Genomic DNA, 13145 nt, shown 5'->3' with positions numbered 1-13145 from the left:
GAGTCCTAGAATGACTAAAGTAGTTCTTGGCAACAAAGGAATGGCAGAGGGGATCAAAATCTCTTGTGGACAATAAATTTTTTTCTCTACTTCTTAGATTAATGTTAGAAACCCCATATAGATTGAGATAGCGTGGACCAATCTGGCTAATTATAAGCTCTGTGCCTTGAGCCTCCAAGGTCATACAATGGCACCTTGTTCCTTCACCCCTTCACCTTGATGACTCCATACCCTGTTCCAGCCCTCATGGTTGTCTGCATCAGGAAGCTCCCATTTAACTTTGTATTAATTTAAGTCCTGAGGACAGAGACTGAGGATTCATTGGGCAACAGACATAGGAGCATCTTTGTGTCTGCTGTCCATGACTATGACCAAGGAGATAAACAGCATCACCCAGTAAGGGCAGATGGACATGATTGATATGCAAGGATCCTGAAAGTATTGATTCCTCAACATGTGAACAAACATGACACTTTGGGTGGCCAGTGGGAAGTTACAAATATGAAAAATATCAGTTATAAGGAATGAAAATTCTGTGGGTTTGGTTTTATCTAGGAAAGTAGAATTATTATTTCAATTTTGTTTTCTACACATCCTGTTTCCCATTCCCAAGGATATCTCACTCAAGCCTGGAGAAAATATGTCTTTTTTAGTGATTCCTAAGCACTCCAGAATGATTAGGAAGGTGATTATAAGAATGTAGGAGAGGAGAATAGCAAGCATAACATCATAAACATGTTTTGAGGGCTCCTTATGTCTTAGGCACTGAAGTACTTATATAATACATCAACTCCTCCACCTCCCTGTATTTACAAAATTTGTTTCAATTATTTCAGAAACATCTCTCTGAGATCTTTATCTCTCATCTGTTTCTGTCTATGTTGGATGCAGCTGGGGCCATTCATTGCTCTGCTTGGTGAGCTTCCCATGCTTGCAATCATTTCACAAGTCTAAAATGGAATTATCATGTCTTGGTTTCAGTTCAAAATGTATCTCAGTTGCACTTCAGTTTATGAATTTTTCTTTCTGTTTATATTTTTCTGTGGGTTTGGAAACAATGAAAAGTTTTAATGCATTGGATAAGATCTTTATATTTATTTTTTAATACTTTTAGTTCCACTTATTTTTACTGGGATACAGGGCAGGCTTGTAATATCTCCAAGACAGGATTGTCATTAATGTTGATTTGTACTTGAAGAAATGTCCTGAAGAGTACACAGATAAGGAGTGCTCTATTTGGGGTTAATGTATATAAAATTAAAGCAAAAGAAAATGTAGCCAACATTGTTATTAGTGATAAAAATAATCTCCATAGCAATTATGTCCTTTGACCTGAAATTAAACTTCTTTTATTTCTGTTGGAAGACATTTTATTTTTGTGTATATATACATATATATGTATATATGTATATATACACAAAAATAATACATATGTATATATATATGCATATGTTTGGGGATTAATGATGTACTTTTTTTTTGATACCAGGGATTGAACTCAGGTCCTCGTGCTTGTGCAACAGGTGGCAAAAACACTGAGCTAAATCCCAGGTGCAATGTACGTTCATTTATATCTGATTCCCATGGGCTTATATGCTGATTGTCACAGAAGGTTGCATCAAAAATAAAAACCTGTATTAAACATTGAAAATACCTTTCCCTAAGTCACAATAACTGTCCTAATCAGCCTGATGTGAAAATGTTTGGTGTGTTCTTCTCTGGAAGTTTGTTCCTTTTTGAACATCCCTTAGATGTGGGACACATCAAAATAGGTGGTTTGTATTCATATCATGGGCAAATGACCCTTACAATCCATTTCATTGTATTTACATCAATATTCAAATACACAGAAGATATATTCATAGGTTTTAAAAGGCATAAATAGTAGAGAGCATGTGAATATGATTCAAGCTGAGATGTGATATAGAACTTCATATCATTCCAGGCACCATTACCATTTGAATTCAGATTACAATATTTATCAGTACACTTCCTACTTGTTTAAGGTGTAGGTATTTATTTTAAAAACAAATTCTCACAATGAATAAATAATTACCAAACTTCCTTGAGTTGCCACACATGTGGAGATGAATGTTATTCTTATTTTCCTTAAGCAGTGTGAGCACAGAGAAGAGGAGAGATTCACACACAGTCTGCCCATTATTGGAGATCAATGATACAGGATTAAATAATTTTCTCAGCACCTTCACTTGGCAAAAGCACCATTGTGCCACTGGAGGAAAATGAAAATGTTATTCCCCATATAAGAGTGAAAGTTTTTTGCATATTAGCATGAAAAGATGTCCAGTGTTCACTGTCCAGTGATGACACTGGACAGAATGCATGGATATTTTGAAGATCTTTCTGAAGAATAAATGGATGTAAGTGGCTAATTTTTATTGGAAAAGTTATGAAATTTTACCACCATTAATTTTTGGAAATCAGAAATATATCCTCCAATATCTTCTATACAACTACTTGAGTGATAGGATGAGAGGTACAAAAATTTAGAAGAGTGTCATAATAATAAACTTACAGGTTAAATGAGGTCTCTCTTTCAAATAATGCTGTGTATTTCTTAAAAGAGAGTTAAAATCATTTGCGGGTTTAACCTAATCTATTTTGGGGACAAAGGTGTTTTATTATACATTACTTACATTAATTTCAGTTAGTTTTCCAGGAAGTTTTTAAGGAAACTCCTTGTGGATTCATCAATCAACAATGACCTGGAAATACTGACAGGAAAATCTACCCATTAAATTCATGACAATAGATTTCTTTGAAGACAAGAAAGCAGAAGTAAGAACTTATGGAGAGATACCAAGTACTCAATTTTCTTAGGTAATTGTTCAGATCTCTAAATATGTTAATGCTGATGTAAACATTATTAAATATTTGCATGTTCATATCTATAAAGATAATATTAATTGGGCCTTTTCTAAATGCCAGCAAGTTTTCTAAGGGACTGGTTTTCAACTCTTGCTTGAGAAAGTAACACAAAATCTTGAAATGTAAATATGATTAAATTTACTGGACAAAGTCTACAGTTTCTGTACATTTCTCAATATCCCCAGGTAAATATATTACTAAATTAGAACCAACAGTGATGCAAATTTAATGACTTTTAAAAGATTTTCTTATAGAAGCCATGTAAGGTAGGTATTTCTACTCCTTATTTTACAGATGAGGTGGGATTACATTATTCACAGTTGTGTTTATGTAATTTAATGTAACTTGTTCGATTGCATCTGGGTTTTAAGGTGTGTTTACTTTATTTCATGTAATATATATATATATATATATATATATATATTTTTTTTTTTTTTTTTGGTACCAGGGATCGAACTCGGGACCTTGTGCCTGTGAGACAGGAGGTGGAACCACTAAGCTAAATCCCTGGCATGTAATATATGTTTAATGTGTTCTTTCCAATAAAATCACAGTGTGGCCTGACCAAAAATTGTCTCCCAGTTTCCTTCACATAACTGAAATAAGAGAAATACAGTTTACATATTAAGAAAGATTAATGAGAAAAATCTGTAGGTTAGAACTAGGAAAGGCTAGACACAGGCAGGGCTAAGGGACTTTGTTTCCTGTGTCTTAGCCTGCATACAGGAGGGTGTGAACAACAAAGGTAAACAACATTTCTAAGCTGCTGTAGAATACAGAGTCAATAGAGATGTTTACATAGCAGATATGCTAGTGATATTATATAATAAATCTCTATTAAATTTGAAATATCAAAGCACTTCTTATCATTTGATATTTTTAATTATTGACAGGTGTGGTGTAAACTAATGCTACCTTTGTGGTCAGTATGTCCTAAGATTTTTTGCACTTATTTCAACCTACTGTATACAAATTCAAATTCACCAATGCCCAGGTAAACTCAAATTCACAAGATGAATTTGATGAACTCAAGTTCAGCAAATAGCTTATATACAAAGGCTGAGAAAGCTCTTACATTCTTGAAAGAGAAAAATCAGAAAACCCAAAATGATAAAAAATTCTCTTAGCAAAATGGCTCAACACAATTTGTTCAAATTATGAACACTTAAATTAAAATTTTCATATAGTGCAATCCTAGATTTTATAGTATTTGTAGGCACTTTAAGTAAATAGTTGAAAGTCTTTAAGACTTAGTAAGTAAAGACTTACTTAAGTAAAGACTTTAAGAGTTGAAAGTCTTAAAATTTTTCCAATAGAATCATATTTGCTTAACTGAGTGTGTCTTAAATATTCTTTATGCTTTTTTATTAAAAAAAAAAAAGAATGTTGGTGGTCTTTTACTGGGATCAAGGACTTCTGAACCTTATGGCCTTGGTGTGCTAACACTGTGAAGCAGAGTATCTGTAAAGTATTAGTATACAGAGGAGGTGGATAACAAACCACCAAACATTGAGTCTTTGATGGTGGAGTTTGTTACAATATAGCAATGCTGCTGAAGGTTATGGACCTCAAGCAGAACTACTTTGCTACTGAAAACTTGAATTACTAAAACACACTCAGTTTTGTGTACTATTTTTTATTTCATTTTTCAAATGATTATTTTGGAAAGGAGTTCAAGCACTTTGGCAGCACATAATCTAACAAGAGTCTCAGAATTCCATCTCCTGGGCTTCTCAGAGGATTCAGACCTGCAGCCCATTCTCTTTGGACTGCTTCTGTCCATGTACCTGGTCACTTGCTCGGGAACCTGCTCATCATCCTGGCCATCAGCTCTGACTCCCATCTCACATCCCCATGTACTTCTTCCTCTCTTACCTGTCCTTGGCTGACATCTGTTTCACCTCCTCTACTGTCCTAAAATTGGTTGTGGGCATCTTAACTCACAGCAGAGTCATCTCCTATGTGAGCTGCCTGACACCGATGTCTTTTTTCATTCTATTTGCATGTATGGACAACATGCTTCTGACAGTGAAAGCCTATGACTGGTTTGTTGCGTTCTGCCACCCCCTGCATTATTCAACCATTATGAACCCTCATCTCTGTGTCTTGTTATTTTTACTCTCTGATTTTGTTGGCCTTCTGGAGTCCCAGCTGCACAACTTAATTGCTTTACAACTTAACCTGTTTCAAAGATGTGAAAAATGCTAGTTTCTTTTGTGACCCTTCTCAACTCCTTAACCTTTCATATTCTTATACTATAATCATATATAATATATATAACAGTAGTCATATATATTTTGGTACCATATTTGGTTTTGTTGCCATTGTCTCAGACTGTTTTCTCTTACTATAAGATTATTTCCTCTCTTCTGTAAATCCCCTCATTGGGGGTGGGGTACAAAGTCTTTTCTACCTGTGGTTCTCACCCGTCAGTTATTTGCTTATTTTATGGGACAGGCCGTGGAACATATCTTGGTTCAGTCTTGTCATATTCTCCCAGCAAGAGTGAAATGGCCTCACTGATGTTCACTGTGGTCACCCCTCTGCTGAATCCCTTCATCTATAGCCTGAGAGACAGGGACATTCTTAGCGCCCTGAAGAGGCTCCACCATTGGGGAGTCTAATCCCAGGACATTCAACATCTATTTGGAATGTAGTTTTTAAAAGGTGGTAAAGCAGAAGACTCAAACTTCATCCACAAATACTGACTCATTGGTTGTATTCCATAAGTCCAGTCTGTGCAATTTATCATGTTTCAGAACAGAATCATGACTGGCTGAGAAATGTTGTGATTAAGGTTCTTAATATGTGCAAAATTGATCTGGGATGGTGAAAGTTTTAGAGATTAATAAGAATGATGAATATGCAAAAACAAAATTGTAGTTAATGTTACCAAGCTGTGCACCTAAAATTGGTTAAAATGGCACATTTGGTGACATACATCTTAATGCAATAAGCATCAATAAAGCTAGAGAATTCTGATATGTGCAACTTTTGGCAACTTTGTGTCCTGTAGTTAGAATATTCTTAAAATTACAATTTTTAAATTATGAGTTTCCTTGTCTTCCCTCAACCTACCTATATTTCTATCCTATCTTATTTCACCCTTCCCAGTCTTTGAGCTCTCCTTCTTAAGGGATGTGATTGGGCTGAAGTTGCGTCTTCTTATAACTGCTTCAGGCTGAGTAGGATGGGGGGAGCACTCCCCTTGCCAAGTTAGGAAACAAAAGCCTGACTCCTACTTATCTAAAGGAGAGAAAGAATGATGGGTTTTCTTGTTTGATCAATCATAGTCCTTTATTACCCTAGATAAAAATCAAAGTAGTGAGTCAATGAGTTTTCGATCTCATTTTTTAACCAAGTTAAAAAAGCAAGTATAAAAAACTAAAAGTAGAATATTGGTGAACAGTGCTTCAAAATCTCTGTTGAATTCAGACAAAAATCAGGCAGCATTTTATTTCTACATTATTTAAGGTGTATTCATAGTATATATAATTTTCTCTGTTTGTTTAATATGAGACCCAATTTCCCCTTATCTTAATGGCAAAAATACAGCAAGTAAATATATGTATATTTCTATCTGAGCATTGGACTATCAAAATTTTAGTGCCAGACTGAGAACATGTGATCTGTTGTCCATTTTGTATCCCTGAGGACATTTTTTAATGATTGGCTTCTGACAATATAAACATAGTCTGGAGTAGATAGCAGAAAGTTTATATCACAAAATTAATAAAGTTTAGGAGGTTGAATATTTATATTGTCATTTTCAACATCTAGGCACACCTATTCAAGAAGCCAAATCTTCACCTGAGAGTTAATTTATAGCTACATAAAAGATAACATAATGACAGCTCACTAAGACAGCTAGAATGTGATGTTTTAGGGGAGAGATAGTGGGTCTGGGAATATTAACTTCTTGTAGTTGTAGCTTAAGATGTAATAACTTCAGCTGGAAACTTTCAGTAGTGGCTGGTGCAGTGTTTGGAGCTGCTTTTTAACTATAGCCTAGATTTCTCTCATTTTATAATGCCACCATTCCACATTTTCAGTTATACTTTGCTGTTGGGTGTTTAAACAAAGTCAAATTAAGACAATGTCAAGCAAAATTAATGTATTTAGACATATCTGTGAACAAGGTCAGTTAAGGGTCTTGAGGATTTACATTTGGGGCCATATACAGTTTCTTAGATCCTCTAGGGTTTTGCTCTACCAGTTGTGTCATCTGCTAGGATGGGTCATAGTCTTGACCATATGTATTTCCTAGAAAGCATGGTAACAATTCCCTTTTTAGTGACTCTTTTTGGCAAAAATACACACATTACTCATTTTCTCTGTGGTCCAACACTCCTTTTTGTTGGACTTTTGGTGACTCACCAGAGTTGCAGATTCTATTCTGAAGGATACTGTCATGTCTTGGGATCTGACTGACCATCTAGGGCAAGGGCCAAAATGTTGGCTCAACTTGTAGGCTCTTTGTTACATTGGTTTCTAAGCCTGCTTTTTTTGACGCCCAGAATTTCAATTACAACAGTTGTGAATGGGAGAAGTATTTCATATTCCTATTACAATAGTTTCAGGATATTGAAATCTTTGAAATATGTAGTATAACAAGAGAATAGCTACTTTTTCCATTAATTATTGTCAGGATTAGGAGTATTCATGTAAGGAGTCAGTGTCATATTCTATCTGACCTGTATTTGATGGTATATCAGCTGAAGCTACTATTTAAGTTGTCTTTTATAAGTCACATTCTTAGAGAAAGTTAACAGATAACATTTACAAAGTTTTTCCAGGAAAACAAAAAAATAAAACTAACAAGAGGAAACAAAATATTTTAGGATAACTTCATGCTGATATTATACCAGGGCCATTAGATTCTCTTTATTACCTCTGAAATATATTTTAATTTTTATGGTAGTGTAACATGATTAATTTTACCTTTTATCAAGTTATAAAATATTAAATGGCATAAATGAATCATCAATTAATTTGTAATTTTTAAAAAATGAAGTGTATGTAGAATGCACTTGTTCAAAGATGTGACTTATAAATGACTGTTTTTGAGTCTTTCTTCATTAGAATGACTGCACAAACTGGTTAATGTTTAGGTACACTAACTATCTTAATACAATAAAGATGACATAAACCTAAGTCAGGAAAAGTCTATCATTGTAAACAATTTTACTCCAGGATGCCAATATGTTAAGTGTTCACCTATGTTTTGCACTTAAGAAACCGTGTAGAATTATGGAATGCAAATTTATTTAATGTACAAAGAAGTCAGTAATAATTAGCATCACAGCTACACTGAAGTCTTTAATATTAAATTTGTTTTTACTCTTAAGGTAAAATTTAGAGTCCTTTGGAGTGAGAAGCTGACCGGTGAGGAGCTCAGCCACATGGAGCTGAGCTGCAGCCCCAACCACACTCTGGGCCTATGAATGACCAGAGGAGCCATGTGCAGCACCACCCCAGCACCTTCCCTTCTGGCCTCCTGGCTATGCCTGTACCTGGATCCACACTGAAGAGACAAGGAGGTCATAAAGGCCATTGCCCTGATCTCCAGAAGATACAACAGAAGTGGACAACAGAAAGAGGGACTCTCAGGGTCTTTGATGAAAATTGAAGTGCAAAGGAAAAGTGAAGGAAATCTCTGCAATAAAAGCACACTGGACCACCATAGTTGCTAACATTCTGTAGACGTTTTCCTATGATTTTATGAGGTCATTACAATAACAATATAAAATCAAATGATTCAATTTTTTTCTTAAAATATTATTGTTTAATTATTGATAGATTCATTGTACACTAACACTGTATGTGTGATCATTGATGCTTCATGTTTATGAGGGTATTCATTAGAAATTGAAGTCCACCAAAGCCAAAGCTATAAGTTGTGTATTGTTATGCCTTGTGTTTAGATTTACCCACAAAGCCTCATGCAGACATAGGTGGGTTTTTTCAGAGGTGGCTGGATCTAGAGTATGTGATGCTGGTATTGATATGGTACAATACTAGGATTGTGGACACTAGGATTGAAGGTGCTACCCACCCTTATTTTTGGGATAAGATACAAGGGATTAAAGGATCTGTGGTTGTTCTTTGTTGCTTTACCATGAACTGTTTCTCCTCTGCAATTCAACCCTGCCTTGGCGCAAGCCAATTGTGCAATAAAAATTCTACAAACTGTGAGCTAAATAAACATTTATCACTTTAACTTTGGGGGTTGGAAATTTTGCTGCAGAATGATCCCTGTGCTTTGAACCCTTAAGGACATAGAACAGTCAATGTTCTGTGCCTCCAGAACTGCAGTCCAGTGGGATCCACATCTTTGTGTCTTACTCCATAATATCCTGGATTAGGAGATGCTTTTCTGAGCCTGCACTCATGCCTACTATGAGGACGGAGCCTGTGTCTTCACTGGGCACCAAGACATTGGATCTGAAGACTTCTGCTATCCCTCAGCAGAGTAGCAGTGGAAACTAGTAAGTGCTGAGGGAAATGATGGATGGAGGAGGGAGTTTCTATCAGGATCATTGCTTTCCCATCATCAGGACCATCATGCAATTTGGGCAGCTGGATGGGAGCATAGAGTTGTACAAAAATTTATCAATAAAACCTGTCATTCCCAGAAATCTTTTTCTCACTGTGAAGTCATGGAGAGGTCCTTGCAGATCTCAGTGTGTGACAGGTGCTGTATCAGCTACAAGGAGAATGGTTACATTCATAGCCAATGTTCACAGAAAGAGCAGGCACTGAAAATTCACCACAGATCACTATTTGTCTATTCCAGAACATCCTTTCAGCTGTCCATATCCTTTTGAAATTTTCTGTCAGCTCACTCAATCTAAAAAGGAGAGTTGAACTTAGATCTTACTTTCCTTCATAATCTGGAAATTTAAATGAGTGTAAAAGTGTATCCACAATGAAGACCACTCTCCTTGTACTTTTTTGGGGGTACTTTACACACAGTCTGAAAATTTAATTGATTTCTTTTGGGTCCAGTTTTATATCTTGAGCACAGGAAAGTTTGTTAGTATTTCTAAGCTCATTGTTGCATCTGAGTGGAACTCAATCATAAAACTGCATTGAGTATGAATGAAACAGATAATCTTCTCTATGAGATTAATATGAGATGAGTATAAAATCAGAAGAGATTGAAGTTAGGTATTAGCAATGATAAGAATAATATTCATACCATTCAACTAAAGGATCTTGTGACTTGAAATTATTGTTTTCCTATTTCTGGAGCATAGCAGTTTAATTTTTCCATATATTTACTACTTTATTCCTTATATTTAGTATATGCTGTATATTTTGAAAGAAATGAGCATCTTCTATATCTGATTCTGAGAGACCATGTTCAGCAGAGAAAAGAAATTTAAAAATAATGTATATTAAACCATGAATATACCCTTCTTTTATTCATAAATACTGGACATAAGCAATGTGGATTCAACACACTTGGTGGTTTTCTCTTTGCATTTTTATCCTTTTCATGGATATCTCCTAGCATTAAATGCAAGATAAAATAGAAGTTTTTTATGTGTATATCATGGACATATGAGACCCATAATTCCATTTATTTGAATTGATATTCAGTTATTTAATGACAATAGCAAAGATGCTTATGAGTATAGAACAAGCAAAAGAGACAAAAAGAGGAGAAGGCAGGCAAGCATTACTGCTGAAGCAGTGACATATTATACACATTTTAGTCTTTATCATCATCCCAAGGCTTCATAGAGTTATTTGACAATTGTATGCACCAATAATTGTATGCACCATTTCTTTGATTATTGAGTTCTTAAAAAAATCTCACAGTGACTAAATATTTAGTAGTTCCTAAACCAAGATTTCTTGCCAAACACATGGTGAGGATGGCTTTTGTTCTCCCTATATACATTAAGCACAGAGCTCAGAGGAGTAGAGTTATTTATGCACCTTCACCGTATTGTAGGAATTCAAACATGTGGTACAAATCATTCATTGTTTTCCCTGCATATCGGGGCATTTTCTCTTCTACTGGAGAAAAGTGGAAAAATTACCCCCTATACAATTTGAAATTTCTTTTCTTTTCCTTTTTTTGGAGGTTTGAAACATGGTCTCATTGTATGGTAGAGGATATCATTGCATTTGAGATCCTCCTACCTCTGCATCTTAAGTGCTGAGATTATAGATGTACATGACTATGCATGGCTAAGATGAAATTTCTTGATGAGTTATATTGAAAGGTTATTATTAGAGACTTCACATATATTTTTGATGGTACATCCTAAGAATAAGAGGATGTATTTAATGACTGAATTTTTATTGTGATAACAAATGTATGATGAGTAGTAAATTGGATGTCTATAAATTGTTGGAAATGTCATCTGAAAATTCACTTGTGTGGTATGGAGAACACACAAGAATTTTAAAGGTTTGTTGCAATGAGGAACTGATGTCCCTCTCTCTGGTAATTCTGTAAATCATCTAAAGTTTTGAAAGATGTATCTACTTCACAGAGATGATTACAATTACCATGCTGATGTAGCTAGTATATTTCATGGGTGATAGGTGATGCATTGTATTCTATTTAGAAGGTTTTATATATCTTTTAGGTAAACACTTAAGAAAAATCTTCATGGATACATGAATTTAAACTGGCATGGAAAAACTTGAGAAGAAAATGAGATTCATGACAGCAGTAGTCTTTGGAGAATAAGTGTGCAGGACAACAGAATAGGGTAGAAATGCCAACTACTTGAATTATGTAGGTAGTGGTTTCTATCTGATTAAAGTAAGAGTTATGATGCAAATGATATTAGATGATATTTCTAACTTAGTAAACAGTTTTATTGAGTAATAAAATAGTAATAATAGGTCATATAAATGAACTTTTTCTAAGTGTTAGGAAATATCAGAAGTGATACATCAATCTTGACAGATATGTTGATTAGCCTGGTTTAATTTGATCAGAGTATCTGAATATTTATAAAGTCTCCAGTTTGATATATTGATATATAAAACTGAGAAGCACTAGTTTATGCATATAACTATTTTTCTTCTTGTTTCACTTTTTCCTTTGTGGTGATGTGGATTGATCCTGTGGTCTTGTACATGGTAGACAACGCTCTACCATCCTGCTATACTCCCAGTACTGAGAATTTTCCAAAGTGTCTTTAAAACAGCTCCATAAGTAAACAGTTATTGTTATTTATTACAATAGATGAAAGTGCCCAATGTGTTTGTCATTTCCTCCACTTTCTTGTTTTGCATTGCTTCCAAATTATATCACAGTGCAAGCTGACATAATAATGAACTCGAGTTTCCATCAAGTAGCTGAATTAAGAGCCTTATAATCCATGTTTCAGGAAAGATTTACTTAAAAGTGTATTCATCAGGGGTAGGAGGAAGCTCAGGACTCAAACCTGGGCGCTGGAGCTGACCATGGTGCTAAAGCCCTTCACATTCTGGAAATTATTTGTGATCAGAAAAACAATGAAAGAGCATTTCCAGGTTGCTTAAGAATGTAATTTCAAGGGAAAATAAATACATATCTGTTTTGTAAGTGCAAATCTTACAAATATATGGTCTTGACAAAAATAAACCTGTGGAGGAAAAATACAATTTAAAAAGTGTTTCTTAACATTTCATTACTTTTGTGGGAAAGTGCTGAGGATTAACACCAAGATTACACACCCAGCTCTGTTTTATTTTTTAAATTTTGAGACAGGGTTTTGTTAAATCACTGTTTCCCAGATTGGTTTCAAAGTTTCAATCCTCCTGCCCCAGCCTCCCAGGCTGCTGGGATTACAGGCATGTGCCCCCATGCCTAGCTATGTTCCACAACTTTTCAATCATTGACTTGTGCAGTGTGCACTAATGCCATATTTGTGGTTAGTGATATGATTCTGTGCATTAAAGGAAACAAAATTTATAAAATTTTCACAAAGTTAAAAGTTACAGATGAATAGGATACAATAGAGATGAAATATTTCTTAAAAGACAAACTTAATTTGAGAGAACACTGACTTGCTTGAAAGAGATATAACAGAAATCCAAGAATGATGAAAAATGTATGGGTGAGACAGGCCTGTGCACGCCCTACCAAGGTCCTGAGTTGCACAGAACATGCCGAATCAGCCCACTGTGGACAGGCAGGTCTGTGTATGCCCTACCGAGGTCCTGAGTCATGCGGAAGATGCCTAGTCACCTCGCTGCAGACAGGCAGGTCTGCCCACACCCTACCGAGGCCCCCAGTCATGCAG

At 35.2% G+C, this 13145-nt stretch overlaps 1 long non-coding RNA gene across 1 annotated transcript in view; it reads left to right on the top strand.

Moving 5' to 3' along the window:
- The window catches only part of LOC147821452 (uncharacterized), a 148464-nt gene extending 135664 nt beyond the window's left edge, over positions 1–12800 (top strand). The window contains exons 2-3 of the long non-coding RNA XR_015446976.1: positions 2669–2841; positions 8238–12800. This is a non-coding gene — a long non-coding RNA (uncharacterized LOC147821452). The remainder of the gene's footprint in view (positions 1–2668; positions 2842–8237) is intronic.
- Positions 12801–13145: the final 345 nt, after the last annotated feature.

This window comes from Heterocephalus glaber, unplaced genomic scaffold (assembly GCF_053883595.1).
Source record: "Heterocephalus glaber isolate CG9 unplaced genomic scaffold, H.glaber_assembly_v1.0 deba00001733, whole genome shotgun sequence".
Classification (NCBI taxonomy): domain Eukaryota; kingdom Metazoa; phylum Chordata; class Mammalia; order Rodentia; family Bathyergidae; genus Heterocephalus; species Heterocephalus glaber.
Note: the sequence above shows the minus strand (reverse complement) of the source record. Positions and strands in the feature narration are given on the sequence as shown.